This window comes from Hipposideros armiger, unplaced genomic scaffold (assembly GCF_001890085.2).
Source record: "Hipposideros armiger isolate ML-2016 unplaced genomic scaffold, ASM189008v1 scaffold_472, whole genome shotgun sequence".
In the NCBI taxonomy this organism is placed as follows: domain Eukaryota; kingdom Metazoa; phylum Chordata; class Mammalia; order Chiroptera; family Hipposideridae; genus Hipposideros; species Hipposideros armiger.
In genome coordinates, this window is record NW_017731822.1 from 1,141,311 (window position 1) to 1,157,825 (window position 16,515).

Sequence of the window (16,515 nt, forward strand, 5' to 3'; positions counted from 1 at the left end):
CTCAGATGCAAAAATCTTACACAGATTAGCTCTGTCGCCAGATGCTGCTTACCCTGACTCCCCAGGGCTTCAACCTTCAGAGAGCAAGCGACATACTGTTCAGATGCTGCAGCCCCGAGGGGTTTGCTCTGACAGCCCTTCCTTAGCCTCAAATGGTGTCCTCTCAACTCAGAGCACCCAGCTCTGGTGTCAAGTCATGAAGGGTAGCCAGGTATCCTGAGTGGCCAGCAGAGAGTCAGTGCCACTCAGGGCATATGTCCTGCTCCCTGCCCCAGAGCGCATCATCCTGTCAGGGACACAAGGCATACCCCACATAAAACCTGCAAGTCATGCCCAGCCCAGGGCCAACATATGAGAGGGGCTGCTTGTGGCTGGCACACTGCGAAGAGCAGCTGAATCCTTTTAAAGATGACATGGAGGAACCTTAAATGCATGTTACAAAGTGGAAGAAGCCAATCTAAAAAGGCTTCATACTGTGTGATTCTAACTATATGGCATCCTGCAAAAGACAGAACTATGGAGACAGTAAAAAGATCAGTGGCTGCCAGGGGCTGAGGTGGTGAGGGATGAATCAGTGAAACATAGAGGATATTTAGGGCAGTGAAAATACTCTGTATGAGACTATAATGGTGGATACATGCCATTATATAATACATTTGTCCAAACCCACAGGATGTACAACACCAAGAGTGGACTCTAATGTAAACGATGGATTTTCGGTGACGATGAGTCACTGTGGGTTCATCAATTGTAACAAACATACCACTCTGGTGTGTGTGGGGTGTTGATAATGGGGGAGGCTGCGCATGTGTGAGGACAGGGGGTTTATGGGAAATCTCTGTACCTTCTGCTGTTTTTCTGTGAACCTACAATTGCTTTAAAAAAATAAAGTCTATTAAAAAAATGACATGTGACACTGCACAGCTATAAAGAGATCCAAGTGGAGCTGCTCAGTCTGAGGGGAAGGAATCTCTCCAGAGCCATGGAGGCCCCTGTGAGGGGCCCGAGGATCCCTGGGAACTTGAATAGGAAACCATAGCTAAAGAGGCCACTCTACAAGACAACCAAACAAGAACCAGGTCCATCGAACATCTCCTCCTGATGAAATTCTGTCTTCCTCTTTGGACCTGTTTAGCTGAGATATCATTTGAGAAAGCGCCTTTCAAGGCCACCATGTGCCAATCTTACAGAATGCAGGAAGCCCACCCTCACCTGAGGAAGTCTGGGGAGCAGGGCCACTCTAAAGGCCTCAATCCTTAATGACACACGACAGGCCCAGGGGCTGGCTCTCAGCGCCACAGGACAAGTCCTTCATCAAGATTCAGCTTATTCAAAGGTGATCCAGGGCTGGGAAAGCTGACCCACTGCTTCCAAATTCACCCAGGATGGAATGTTCCAGAAAGAGTTCACTGAGAGAGCAGGGGCCACAGTCACAAGGCCTATCGTATGTGGTTTACCTGCTGCTCTATGTACCCTGGGGGCTGGGATCAAGGTGCCTGGGGAAGCTGATCGCTTATGAGGAGGTCACTGTCCAATGCGCAGTCAGGGCAGGGTTCTGGTGGCTGTGACAACTCAGCGAGTTCCTTGGGGTACGTGTCAATGTCTATAGGTGTCAGGATCAATGAAGATTCTGCTTCCCCAAGCAGATCTTGGAAACACAGGGACACATCCCAAATACCCTTTCCTACATGGCATAGTGGCCATAACCATGCCATTTGCCTCTGCCTAATAACACGCAACCTGACATTATGTCAACACACCCATTTACAAGCCATCTTTTGCTGATTCTAGCTCAGTTTGGGCTGTTTTCTGATAGCATCTAAGGCGATTCTTCAAAACTCACCTGAAGTGAGTGCTGCCATCCATACGTAAGGGTTTCTTCTTTTTCCTAGCTTGTCCCTCATTCCTATCCTTGGAATTTGGGGATGACCTGCAATCCCTTAGGTAGTTTCTACAAAGGCCTGTTGCTAGCCGGGGGACTGTTCCTCTTCCAGTCCCACTGACCGGAGGTGCAGCAGGAAGTTTCTGAGTGCCCTTTTGCTGCTCCACGGTAAAAAGCATAGTGCTCAAACACATGCGAGAAAAAAAAGGAACCTTTCAATGTTCTGAGTGGCTGTCTATGCATTATAAATAATTTTTTTTGGCCTAGATTTTAAACAGTGACATGCAACCTCCTTAGCCAAAAAAAGCACTATTCCTGTCCTAGTTTGCCCATTATAAATGATTTGTGAGCCCATAACACCCAGCTCATTAGTACTCTATTCTTTTTCAATGGGTGTAATGACAACAAACAGGGGCTGGCGGACGACACAACGAAAGCTCATGTCATAACGACAGAAACACAAGCTTGTTTCCAGCAGCCTCTGTCTGGGACACATGATGGTGCCCACCGGACATCAGTCAATGTCAGCTGGCTCCTCAGCTCAGAGACAAGAGAAAGAAAATGAACTCTGAAGGACTTTATTTCCAATAAGGAGGTGCTGGCCAGTCCCCGAGACCACCACAACTAAGGCGCTGGGACAAGTTCAAAGACACTTAAACAGTCAGCCCTTCGGTTTGTTTTTTCCTTTAAGGCATTATTTACATTAAATAAAATTCATTCATTTTAAGTGTATAGTTTGATGAATTTCTCATAAGTGTGTAACCACCACTGAAACCCACAGAGAAAGCAGTTCCCTCATCCTGAAAGGTTTTCTCCTGCATCTCTGTGGTTGATCCCTCCTCCATAACAGCCACAGAAAACCACTGATCCGTTGTCACTTTAGTTTTGCCAGTTTTGGTATTTCATATAAATGGAATCAGGGCGCACAGAGTCCTTGATTTTCACTTAGCATAAAGTTGTTGAGATTCATCCATGTTGTTGCCTGTATTAATACTTCATTCCTTCTGACTGTCTCTAGGTTGTTTCCAGTTTGGGGCACGAAGAATAAAGCTGTTTTGAACAATCACCATCTGTGTGTTTGTGCAGACATAGACATTCATTTCTCTTAGGTAAAGACATAGGTGTGAAATTGCCGAGTCACAGGACACATGTATGTTTCAGACATTGTTATCCTGTTATACAAAGTGGCTGGACTGTTTTTTGCATTTAAACCAGCAAAGCATGAGCGTTTCAGTTGCTCCACATCCTTGCCAACACTTGGTATTATCAGCCTTTTTTTCTCATTGTGGTTTTAATTTGCACTTTTCTGAGGACTAGTGATGTCATTGAAGATATTTTCACATGCTTAATGCTCTCTCACACATCTTCTTTTGTGATGTGTCTGTTCAAATCTTCTGCCCATTTTTCAATCATGTTGTTTCCCCTTGTTACTGAGTTTAAGAGACAGAGAGCACGGGGGAGAAGAGAGCTGGGAGACAGGGAAGGTGTGTGTGCGTGCGTTTTAAATGTACATTGATACAAGCCTGAGCCTTTGATTTTGAAACTGGGGTTCAAAGAGCCCCATGTTATCTTTCCTGGTATCTCTCAAGGGACACTGGTTACACAGACAACATTTGCAGGGCACTTACTACGTAATAGGCATGATTTTAAGTGCTTTACATCTATTAATTCCTTTATTCCTTGCCATGGCCCTTTAAGGCAGGTAACTGTTATCATTTCCATTTTATAGGTGAAGAAGCTGAGGCCCTGAGAGGTTGTGTAACTTGCTGACATCACACCACTAGGAAGTGGGGGAGCATGCTTGTCCGGGTGCCCATGCTGTGATCACTGCCTTCTCTTTCTTCCTACAGCTCCCTCCAAAGCCATTGTGAAGGTGTCTGTTATGGGCCATGTACCAGTGTTCCGGGAGTGCGGAACTGAGAGTGACAAATTCTGGCTGCTTGAGTTTACAGCACAGACACTTAATACACTCTGCAGAAAAATGGCACTGCATGCTAATAGGACAACAATGTTTGTGCACAGCGAAGAATATTGCAAAAAATCAACTGAAAACACCCAAATGAAAGCAGCTTAGAGTCTCGAGGAAGAGATGGAATTCACACTACAGAGCTATTACACAACTTGCAATGTGATTCGGGGCTAGGCCAGAAATTTAAACCAACTGCTGAGGGAGTTTACAAAGGAAGGAGATCAGCCCCACAAAGTGGTCAGGGAAGCCCGCAGTGGGGGGCTGCTTTGGAAGTGGCCTGGGGGGGGTGCATTGGCGGGTGGCGGGGAGGACAGCCCAAGGAAGAGCTGAGTGGTCGAGTTTGACAGGAGAGCGGGGGACACGTGGGAATGTAAAGTGAAAGGGAGAGGAGCGTGGACAGGAAGCGTGGGGCCAACCACAGACTTAAATGCCAGCAATCTGGTCTCAGCTTTTGGATGAGTCTGGGACAGGGTGTTGATGGAATCTGTGGGAGGAAACTGGTTAGGACATCAGGAGAAGGGGAAGTGGGATCCAACTTAGGGGGAAGTGAGCACAGACAGGAAGGAGAGGCAAGGATGGTTGGTGACAGTACCACGGTGCCCTGAACTGTAGGGGCTCTGCTCCTCAGGTCAGCACTAACCAAACCTGCAGTGGGGGGTTGCAGGGGAGCTGGTGAGGTCAGAGGCAAAGGAGTCCTGCCTAATTCCATTCGTCTACCAAAAGTAATGCTGATGATCTATACCTTTAACATTTTTTACTCGACATTTACAGTAAACTTGATTTATTTCTTTTGGGCACAGTTCTATAAATTTTAGCACATGTATAAATTCATGGAACCATCATCACAATCCAGAGACAGAACAGTTCCCCCAGAATTCCTTCACTCTCTCCACACCTGCTCGGCTCTCCATCACTATGCTCTCTTGTTGAGAATGTTAGATAAATCTACTCCTACAGCACATACCCTTTGAGCCTGGATTCTTCTACCCGGCAGAATGCCTTTGAGGTTCATCCAAGTCACCATGCCTCTCAATACCTTGCCCCGTCTTATTGCTGAGTAGTTTTTCCATGATATGGTTGGATCACAGCTGGTTTATCCATTCACCCGTGGGAGGAAATTCAGATTGTTTCCTGTTTAGGGCGATTATGAATACAGCTGTTGTAAACATTTGTGTACAGGTTTTTGTGTGAACGTAAGTTTTTAGTTCTCTGAGTTAGTAACCTGGGAGAAGGGTGGGTGAGTCATATGGGAAGTGTACCATTTAACTTCATGAGAAACTGACGAAGTGTTTTCCAGCATGGCGTTCCACTTACCTTCGCCAGCAATGTATGAGTGATGCGCAGCTGTTCTGCACCCTCAAGGGGAGTTAGTATTGTCAATGCTTTTTATTTTAAGACACATGGTGTTATCTCACCAGGGCTTTAATTTGCATTTCTCTAATGGCTAACAATGTTGAACATCTTTTTATGTACTTTTTTGCCATCTGTGTATTCTCTTCAGTGAAGCACCCATTCGTGTCTTTTGCCCATTTTTAAACTGGGTTTTTTGTTTTCTTACTGTTGAGTTTTGAGAGTTTTCTTTTTAAAGATTTTTATTGGGGAATTGGGGGAGGGGAACAGTGTTGGGGAATTGGGGAAGGGGAACAGACAAGTTGCTGTCCTTTTTGTTCTTCAGTCTAGTTGTGGAGGACGTCGCTTCACTGGCCCATGTTGGTATTATCATTGTGCTCTTCCCAGGTGAGGCAGATCGGTCGACAGCCTCTGGATGGCTGCTCACAGCGGCTCACGGCAGCTCACACCGGCTGCCGGCCGCTCATGCTGGCTGCTGGCCAGTCACGGTAGCTTATGGCAGCCCACTGCAGCCCCACTGCAGCCCACGCCATCGCCAGCAACTCACAGCAGCCCAGCTCCAGGTCGAGCTGTTGTTCACCATCTTAGCTGTAGAGGGCAGTGTCACTGGCCCATGTAGGATCTGAACTGGGGCCCTGCTGCTCAGAGCTGGCGTCCCAAGCCAGCTCTTAACCAACGCGCCACTTGGCTGGCCCCGAGTTTTTTATTAAATATATTCTGATACACGTCAGATATGTAATTTTCAGAGATGCAATTTATCAATATTTTCTCCCAGCTTGCCTTTTCATCCTCTTAATAGTATCTTTCACAGAGTAAAAGGTTTTCATTTTGAGGAAGTCCAAGTTAATTTTTTTTCTTACAAATTGTGTTTTTGGTGTCAGGCCTGGGAACCCTTTGCCTAACCACAGGCCACAAAGATTTTGTCCTGTGTTTTCTCCTAATGGTTTTATATATTTTATATTTAGATTTACAATCCATTTTGTGTTAGTTATTTTTATAATATGTAAGGTTTAGGATGACGTTTATTTGTTTGCATATAGTTGTCTAATGTTTTAACTCCTTTTTTCAAAAAAGACATTTCTACATTAAACTGTCTTTGCACTTTTGTGAAAAAATCAGTTGATCATATTTATGTGGGTTGATTTCTGGGTTCCGTATTCTCTGTTCTGTTCCATTAATTCCTCCAACTTTATTCTTCTTTTTCAAAATTATTTTGGCTATTCTAGTTTCTCTGCCTTTCCATTACATTTACAATCAATTTTTATATGTACAAAGACTTCTGCATGGATTTTGAATGCAACTGCTTTAAATCTATGGCCCAATTTGGAGAAAATCAGTATCTTTACCTGTTGAGCCTTCCAACCATAAACATAATATACTCTCTATTTATTTAGGTCTTCCTTGATTTCTATGATGAGCATTTTGCAGTTTTCACATATGTATCCCACATTTGTTTTATTAAACTTATACCTAAGTATTTCATTCTTTTAGATTAACTATAAAAGGTATTGTGTTGTGTTTTGGTTTTTTTTAAGATTTTATTGGGGAATTAAGGAAGGGGAACAGGGTTGGGGAATCGGGGAAGGGAAACAGACAAGTTGCTGTCCTTCTGTTCTTCAGTCTAGTTGTGGAGGATGTTGCTTCACTGGCCCATGTTGGTATTGTGATCACTGCGCTCTTCCTGGCTGTGGCAGATCAGTCGCTGGCCATTGGACAGCTGCTCACAGCGGCTCACGGCAGCTCACAGCAGCTCAAGCTGGCTGCCAACCACTCACAGTAGCTTACGGCAGCCCACTGCAGCCTACGCCGTCGCTGGCGACTAATGGCAGTCCAACTCCAGGCCAAGCTGTTGTTCACCATCTTAGCTGTAGAAGGCAGTGTCACTAGCTCATGCAGGATCCGAACTGGTGGCCCAGATGCTCAGAGCTCGTGCTCCCAAGCCAACTCTTAACCAATGAGCCACTCAGCTGGCCCACAAAAGTACTGTGTTTTTAATACCAGTTTCTAATAGTTCATTGATGGACTACAGAAAGATGATTGACTTGTGTATGTTCACCTTGTATCCTGTGACCTTCTAAATTCATTTATTAGTGATAATAGATTTAATAAATTTAAATCACCTTTTTTTCATTGATTTTTCTCTTTTCTGTTTTCAGTCTTATTGATTTCTGCTCTCGTATTTATAATTTTCATTGTTCTTGCTTTGAGTTTATTTTTGTCTTGTTTGTAGTTTCTTAAGGTGGAAGCTTAGTTGTTCCTTTTCTACTATGAGCACTGATTTCTCTCTAAACACTGTGTTAGCTGATACTCACAAATTTTGATATGTTGTATTTTTATTTTTTAGTTCAAAATATTTTCTGTTGGGTTGTTGGAAAAGTCGTGATGTATTTTTTCTGTTTTTTGTTGCAAAAATGTGTCATGACTTTTTCGACAACCCAATAATATTTCCTGGAACTCCCTCTAGGACCCTTGGATTACTCAGAAATGTATTATTTAATTTCCAAGTTTTGGAAATATTTTTCCTGCTATCCTTCTGGTTCTAATTAAATTGCAGTTTATTTAGACTTCTTTATATTTATTTTAGGAAGCAGGATTTGGTCAATTTTAGTGAATTTTCAATGGTCAGCGGGTACTTCAATGTGTATTCTTCTATTGTTGTGTGGAGTGTTCTATTGGGTCGTCGGAAAAGTCATGACGTATTTTTCTATGTTTTTCAATGCATGACTTTCCCAAAGGCCCAATATAAACGTCAACCAGGTCTTGTTGGTGGATGGTGTTTTTCAGTTCTTCTATATCCTTGCTGAATTTCTATCCATTAGTTCTGCTACTGAGACAGGCATACTAAAGACTCCTCTCAGTTCTTTAGGTTGTGCTTCATGTATTTTGAAGCTCTGCTGTTAGGTGTATACACATTTAGAATTGTTTTGTGTTCTTGGTAAATTGATCCTTTATCATTACGTAATGGCACTCTTTATTCTTGGTAATTCTCTTTGCTCTGAAGTCTATTTTGTTAATATTATCATTCTGGCTTTCTTTTAATTAGTGTTTGTGTGGTATATTGTTTCCCATAGTTTTACTTTTCACTTACCTATATCTGAAGTGAATGCCTTGTGAACAGCATGTAGTTAGGTAATTAAAAAAATAAAAAACAACCATTCAGACATTCTCTTTTATTTGGCATGTTTAGACCATTTATATTTAATGTAATTAATTATATATTTAGATTTAGGTATATTATTCTACCATCTGTTTTCTGTTTTTTATTCATTGTTTTTTTGTTGTTCCTATTTCTCCTTTCCTGCATTCTTTTGGGTTAAGCATTTTTTTAGTATTCCATTTTAATTCATCTATTGTGTTATTATTTACTATATTTTTTGTATAGTTCTTAGTAATTATTCTAGGGATTGTAATATACAAAAACTCATCTTTTCAGATACTTAGATTATTTTGCCATTTCAAGTGGAATATAGAAACTTTATTCCATATCCTCCCTCTCTTTATGTTGTAATTATCTTATGTACTATTGGGTCATTGGAAAAGTCATGACGTATTTTCTCTATGTTTTTCAAAGGTCATTTATTTATATAAAGTACAAAGATCAATCAATGATCTATTGCCCGTTTTGTTCGATAACCTTTTGCCATCTTTCAGTGAGCTTCATAATTCCTCGTTCATAGAAGGCCCTGTCTTTATTTGCAAAAAACTGAACAAGGTACTGATTTACAGTCTCATCTGAATTGAATATTATACCATGCAAGGAATTTTGAAGAGAGCAAAACAAGTGGAAGTCTGAGGGCACAAGGTCAGGTGAGTATGGTGGGTGTGGCAACACACCCATCCAAGCTCCAATAATTTTTGATGGGTGATCAAACTTGTGTGTGGTCTCACATTGTCACAATGGAACACAACTTCTTAACAATTAACAAGCTCTGGACATTTCTGGATGATGGATTCATTCAAACTGTCCAACTGCCGACAGTACACATTTGAATTGATTGTTTGGTTCCTTGGTAGGAGCTCGAAAAACAAGACATCTTTAAAATCCCACCACACTGAGAGCATAACTTTCCTCTGATGAATGTCTGCTTTCGCTGTTGTTTGAGGTGAATCATCACGTCGGGACCAAGACCGTTTGTGCACCACATTGTTGTAAACAATACACTTCTCATCACCAGTTATCAGTTGTTTCAAAAAAAGGATCATTTTCCTCACGTTTAATGAGCATATTGCAGATGTTTAAACGCGCCATCAAATGAACTTCTTTGAGTTCATGCGGAACCCAAATATCGAGCTTGCTTACGTATCCTAGCTTCTTCAGGTGGTTGTGAATGCTTGAATGATGGACGTTCAATGTTTCTGCAATGTCTCGTGTCAGGTAACATGGGTTTGACTCGATCAATGCCTTTATTTTGTTGTCATCAACCTCGGTGGGTCTACCTGACCAAGGAGCGTCGTTGAGATCAAAATCACCAGCACGGAATTTCATGAACCATTGTTGACACTGACGTTCTTATAGAACATTGTATCCATAAACTTTATGCAACTTTTCACAAGCTTGACGTGCGTTCTCCCCTTTATGGAAGTAAAAGAGTAAAATATGGCAAAAATGCACAGTTTGGTCTTCAATCTTCAAGTTGTTGTAAAATCTCCAACACTCAACCAAATCGCTCAATTTTTTTTTAGAATGAAGCTAGAACTGTCATCTGTCAAATGACATAGAAAAACATAGATGCGGATGACTCTAGTACTTCCAAAAATGAACTAGTGCCATTTGTTGCAAACATGCATCATGACTTTTCCAACAAACCAATACATCTACATACAATGAATCAGATCAGATTAGGTTATGTTTTTTCAAATGTCAGAATATTATATTTAGCCAGATATATACCATTTCTGTTACTCTTCCTTTGTATCTCATACCTCAAGTTCCTATCTGGTATCATTTCCTTTCTGTTGGAAAAGCTTCCTTTTGCAATTGTTTCAGAGCAGGTCTTCTTAATTAAAAAGCTTTCTGAATTTTTTCTTTTGAGAATATCTTCATTTACTTTCATTTCTGAAGGATATTTTTCACTGGATATAGTGATCTGGCCTAACAGTTCTTTTCTTTTGTCATTTAAACAATATTGTGCCACTACCAGATGCTTCCATGGTTTCTGAGGAGAAATTCATGGTGCTATTTATATTTGTCCCATGTGGCCAGCCTTGGACCTTGGGTGGTGGTCTATCCTGCAGTTCATATCTGAAGACCTGTGGTCCACTGTTTAAGGTCAGATCCGTGCATAGTCAGCTTAGTGGTGAGCTCAGGAACTCACTATCTTCTTTATAGGGTCACTTTCCTGAGCTCTGCCCTCTCTGAGATCTCTGCCCAGTGCTTCCTGGTTCTCAAGGCTCCCTTTGTATTCTTCTGGCCAGAAAGGTGGTTCTTTATTTATTCTGCTTTGCCTCATACTTCCTATACCTGCACCTTCATCGGGCCATGCAGCAGGGAGACAGAGAGAGAGAGAGCGGGGAAAAAAATAATGGGGGTTTCATTTCAACCTCTTAGAACTACAGCTCCTCTGCTCAGAGAGATAAGTTCCCCTCCCTCAACATTTTAGTTTCCTACAGGTTCCTGTTGCTGCTGTGTTGCTACTGCGGCTACCACTCTCAGAGGATTGCTTACAGGGTGCAAAGAAATAAAGAAAGAACAAGGAAGTGCAGATTTCCCCTCACTCAGTATGAGCATTAAAGACCCTATTCCTGCTCCTCACACAGTATTAGAAGGCTTTTCCTAGTCCTCTGTTAGCACAGATGCCTGCTTCTGGGTTGGAGCTGCGTTTACTTAAGGTTAGGAATACTGAAAGGGAAGAACATGGTGAGCTCATGGCCAGTGCAGCAGTGCTTACAACTCCTATCCTTCCCCAATCTGTCCTCTAATATTGACTTTGCGGGGTTCTCAAATAGCTGTTCCATGCATTTTCCCCAGGTTTTATAACTGTACCCAGTGTGACAGACAAGGTGGCTGGCTCCATCTTACCCAGGTCCAGGTCCTCAATTTATCTTTTCATACCTTTCTTAGTGAGTATGTCAAAGACCTACAGAAATCAACAGGTAGGAACACAGGTTCTGATGGCTGGAGGGCAGGGTCTGTAAATAGGTCCTTTTGCAGAAAACACAGAGATGAGCTGGACAAGTTATAATAGACTCCTGAGGAAACATCTTTCTGTGTGGCTCTTGGAGAACAAGATGAAGTGGGCAGGGCCTCCTTCCCTTGAATTGAGTGTATCACTCTGGTATGATCTAACATTAAAAATGTATCAAAAGGAACTACCACTGCACATCAACATGAAATTCTAGTACACCAATACAACCACTTTCCCAAGCTTCCCTATGCGCTGAAGGTAGGTTTGGGCACTCATGCTGGCCTTAGTTTCCTCTTATAAAATAGTGACGACATTGATATGGTGATTATAAACCAGAGCACTGAAAATTCTCTGAAATACCTGCCCCTTCCCTCTCCCCCCACAATCCCCACCCCATGGGAAGATGAGTGCTAATTCCCCTCCCTGAGACTAGGGGCTGGTCAGCCTCAGTGACTTGCTTCTAGTGAACAGAATGCAGCAGAAGTAACACTGCTCGACTTCCAAGGTCAGGTAGTAAGAGGACATGCAGCTCCCCACTGGCTCTCTCGCCTATGATGCTTGCCCTTGAACCCAGTCACACGTTGTGAGAAAGACACAGCTCCGTGTGGAGAGCAACAGTCCCAGCTGACAGCCAACATGAACCACTAACCATAAGTGTGAGAAAGTCTTCACATGGTTTCAGCCCACCATCTTTCAGCCCTTCTAGCTGAGACCACATGGACAAGCATTCTGTGCAGAGCCTTACCCAAGCTGAGGACCCATGAGCATAATAAATGCCTTTGTGTTGATGCTGTAAATTTGGAGTGGTTTGTTATAGATCAGTAGATAGCCGGGATTGTTAATGCTGAAAAGAGACTCTGATGTCCAAGGTTCCTTCCAGATCAGGCATATTTCAACTGGGCTGACAAGTTCCACATTACACATGAGACAGACACTGGGAAGGGTGCAGCTAGGCCTCCCAAATGTGAGTATTATAAACCGAGCAAAAGGAGCCTGTGAGAAGGCTTATAAACATTAGGTCTTATGCTCCTTTTATAGTCTCCACTAAAGTCTTTTGGAGTACATGAAACAGAGTGGGTGGTTGCAGAAGGAGCTCACAATTTTGCGTAGGATTGAAATATACCAAGTACGTGCTCTACTGTCAGTGTCCAGAGAGGCAACTGTGATAATGCAATGCTCAAAGGTATGCCATACATTTTAAGTATCCTCCACATTAGGACAGTCTGGGCCATGAAAATGAACTTTCAGGGAAGATGAATTAGAGTCTGATCAGTCACATTAACAAAGGGCTCATAAGAGTATACCTGTTAAAATTTGATGGAAATATAAAAAAATGTGATGGGAAACAGGTCAAAATCTTAACACTGTCTTCTTTTAGGTGGTATGATTGTAAATGATCTTTTTTTTTCTTTAAACATTTCAGTATTTTTCAAATTTTTTTTGCATTTTTTTATCTATAAGAAAATGTACAAGAATTATGGGGGGAAAGTTGAGATACCTATTGCATGAGGCAGTACTGGGCAAATGGTCTTCCATGATGGTTTTCATGAAGGATTATTTGGAGAAATGGGAAGGACCACAGCCAGAGACGGTTATTTTGTTGTTATTATTTTTTTATACATATTTTTAAGTGCATGGTGCCACAAAATGGAACAGATTTTTGTTTATTTGCTAATCCCAGTCTTAGCACCTTTAATGTACTGAGGAACCCTGAGACTCTCCAAAGGGAGAAACAGTAAAAGCACAACCCCAACTTGTTTCAGGGGGCATTTCCTGGCAGAAGTGTTGCTCAGAATACATTTTGGGAAATTCTGCTGTAAAGCAAGGTTTTAAGGTCAGTGCAGTCCACTCCATACCCAAGCTTGGGTCCTTGGGACAGGTACACACCTCATTTCCTTGTACACCAAGGCAGTGAGGTTCGGGGACACCACTGAGCTCCGGAGCCATCAGCAGCTCAGTTCAAGAAGAGAACGTCATCTGGATGTGTGGGAAGAAAAGTCACGCACGGGTCAGGCTGGTGCCATCCTCATCTCCTAGAGAACTCCGGAAGCTCAGGACCTTTTTTTACTGCAGAGACTTGGTGAAATGTGTGGGAATGGCTGAGCTCAGCTGAGGTGGTTCTTTTCTCCAGAGATGTAACAGGGACATCTTTCCTCTTAACCAGAGTTATCAGAAAGCGTCGGGGCCCAGATGAGAAGCTGGCCTAATTTCCTAGCGATTGTTACTTAACAGTTACACAATGAGAATTTCACTGGAGCACAATCCTTAGGAACTTGTCGCTGAAATTCTAAAAGGAATGTTCAGCCTTTTCTCAAGAAAGGCAGCATTTTCAAGATAGTGGACTTCCGATCATCCTTCTTCAATTTAAATTTTATTGAAATTATTGAGAGGGGTTTTAATAAATTGTCCATTGCCTCAGACGCTCCCTGAGAGCTTCTGGGTGTCCCTGAGCTAAGACAATCCCAAATTGCTAGGCCTGCCAGGAACACATTTCTCCTTCTGACAATTCTTTGTAGCCAACCAAAGGATGCCACCAGGGTAATAGCCAAAAGCCCCTAGTAGAGACAGGCCCCTTTCTCTTCTGCTGTTTACTGGGCCACAGTCAGAATTAGCATGCTGCCTGCAAGGGCAGCTCTACTTTTCTCTTTGTTTTGAATGCAGAATCACTCATCTGGAAATTGCAGGGTAATATGTATAAATGAATTATGTGCCCTGATACCTTCCTGGTCTCAAAATGCCTGCTGCCACCTTAATCATGAAATAAAACGAACTGCAAGGAAGCCTCAAAATTTGTTTACTGCCATTTCCCCCCCCCCCCCCCTGTGTTGGGGCTTAGATGATATCCGTAACACCCAGGCAAGGCCTATGAAAGAAAAGTCACAGCAAAATAGCACGATAGGCTCTGGCTGGGAACATGAATGTACACCACACGGGGCTAGGCTTTTCCATTCTACATGGAGTCTGCACACAGGGGTGTCAGCAAGTGTGCACGAGTCAGCTACAACCTCCATGGACCGGAACAGTGTTTCCTTTCAGACCTATAGAATTTACATCTAGAGAAATGAAACAGTGAAACGAGCTCAGACTCTCCTCTTAACCACATTACTCTCCACGAGAGAGCACCGAGAAAGCATAGCTTACCAATCTGATCACCATCCTGGCTTTGCTCAACACAGACCCCACAGGATCTGTTCTTTCTCCTCTACACTTGTTTTTGAGAATGCCTCTGTAGCTTGCCTAAAAGATCTCAGAGGGCAGGGCAGTGCTGTGGACCTCTTCTTTATCTCCCACTTGCTCACATTACTTAGTTAACAAATCCTTCCAGGACAGTGATGGGATTGTCTCAGTCATTGGTCCACATCAACAAACTCCCCCTGGGGGAACCTGAAGAAATAGCCAGTCTCCAATGGCTGAAGCTTTATTTTCCTTCGGTAACACCTCCCTCTGCAAAAGTATATGTATAGGCTTCATGTTTACTGTGTTGTAACTCCTCCCTCTTCCCTGAACCATTTTATCGGCGTTGGGACTAAAGACTAGGGTCAAAGAATAATAAAATCAGTTCCCTTGTGTTTGAGAACCAGCATTCACTCCCTCGAGAACCTCCCCCGCTTCCCAATCAGCTACTCTTGATTCCTATTAACAAAAGGGAGCACAGCTCTAAACTCTCCACCAGCCTTCCCTCCACAGGGTTGTGGAAACAGAACTCCCAGCTCATTGGGGAATAATGCAGTTTTCGTTAGTGCTAATGAACTACTCATTTAATATCGGATTAAAGGAAGAGGCTCACTCACATGAAACAGTCTCCTCTTAGTGCTCAGTTCTATCAAAAAAATGGAGCAAGCTGTAGTTTACAATACTGCAAAGTTAGAGAACTGTGCTTTGGGAAGCAAGGATTCCCATTGGCACTTTCTGTCCATGCCCTTTGGGCAAGTGGTAAATCTAAAGGAGCAGCTTCTGGGACTGTCATGAGAAGCTGTTAGGGACCCAGACCCCAGTAAATGCTGCCTGAATTTGAACCCCTGCCTGTCACTGATTGGCTACGTGATCGCTAAGCCTCAGCTTTCTCAACTGTAAAGTGGGGCTCATGAGAACCTATGTCAAGGGGATGTGGTGAGGGTTGTAAAGGATCTTTGTTTTCGTCTATAAACATTTCAATATTTTTATTCTATTTTATTTTATTTTTTGAATTTTTTATCTATAAGAAAATGTACAAGAATTATGGGGGGAAAGTTGAGACACCTATTGTATAAGACAGTATCGGGCAAATGGTCTTCCATGGAAAATCATGAAGAATTATTTGGAGAAATGGGAAGGATCACAGCCAGAGACGGTTGCTTTGTTGTTACTTTTTTTTTCCAGATAATTTTTTAAGTGCATGGTGCCACAAAATGGAACAGATTTTTGTTTATTTGCTAATCCCTTAGCACCTTTAATGTGCTGAGGAACCCTGAGACTCTCCAAAAGGGAGAAACAGTAAAAGCATGGCCCCGGCTTGTTTTAGGGAACACGTTTAGAGTTAATGCCTGTACTGCCAGCACATAGGGAGTGCTCCCTAAGTTTTAGCTTTTCTCATTAGCACTGTGCTAAGGGCTGACACATGGCTGCATTTCGTTCCTGCAGTGACCCTAGGAAGAAGCTGCAACGATTACCACCCCCATTCTACAGAGAAAGAAACTGAAGCTAAGAGAGGTTTAGTGACTCATCCAAGGGCAGAAAGTAAAAGTGGCAAGAATCAAAGCCAGGCTTGTCTGAATGTAAGCTATGTACTTCCTGCCGTACCACACCACTTCCTGGATGACCACGTACACACACACGCACACACACACACACACACACACACACACACACACACACAGAACTATGTTACATCAGGATTAGAAAGACATGCCTTGACTGGAGCACAAACTGGTAAACTGTGAACCTCATTATCTCCATCAAGCAGTTTCCTTTTTGAGTGCTAGGACCATGGTTTTGCATCTTCCCTAAAGAAAACAGCACATCATTCTAACACACAACAGACGCTCAATTAATACTCACTGGATTTACATGGAAATTCACAGAAGAAAGTGCAACCATGTCCTGGTTCAGAAAACTTGATCAAAACTCTGTATAAACCATGAATTCCCTAAAGCTTTGAAAACCTTGACTAACACAGTGCATGTCTTCTCGAGACAATGAGCGTTTTGATC

At 42.7% G+C, this 16,515-nt stretch overlaps 1 protein-coding gene across 4 annotated transcripts in view; it reads right to left on the reverse strand.

Moving 5' to 3' along the window:
• Positions 1-16,515, reverse strand: part of NPAS2 (neuronal PAS domain protein 2) — a 150,595-nt gene that overhangs the window by 63,958 nt on the left and 70,122 nt on the right. The window contains exon 1 of one of the 4 annotated variants that reach the window (XM_019666531.1): positions 4,816-4,900. The exons of the other annotated variants lie outside the window; for them this stretch is intronic. The gene's annotated coding sequence lies outside the window, so the exon portion shown is untranslated. Of the gene's footprint in view, positions 1-4,815; positions 4,901-16,515 lie in introns of those variants that run through there. 4 annotated transcript variants of the gene reach the window in all.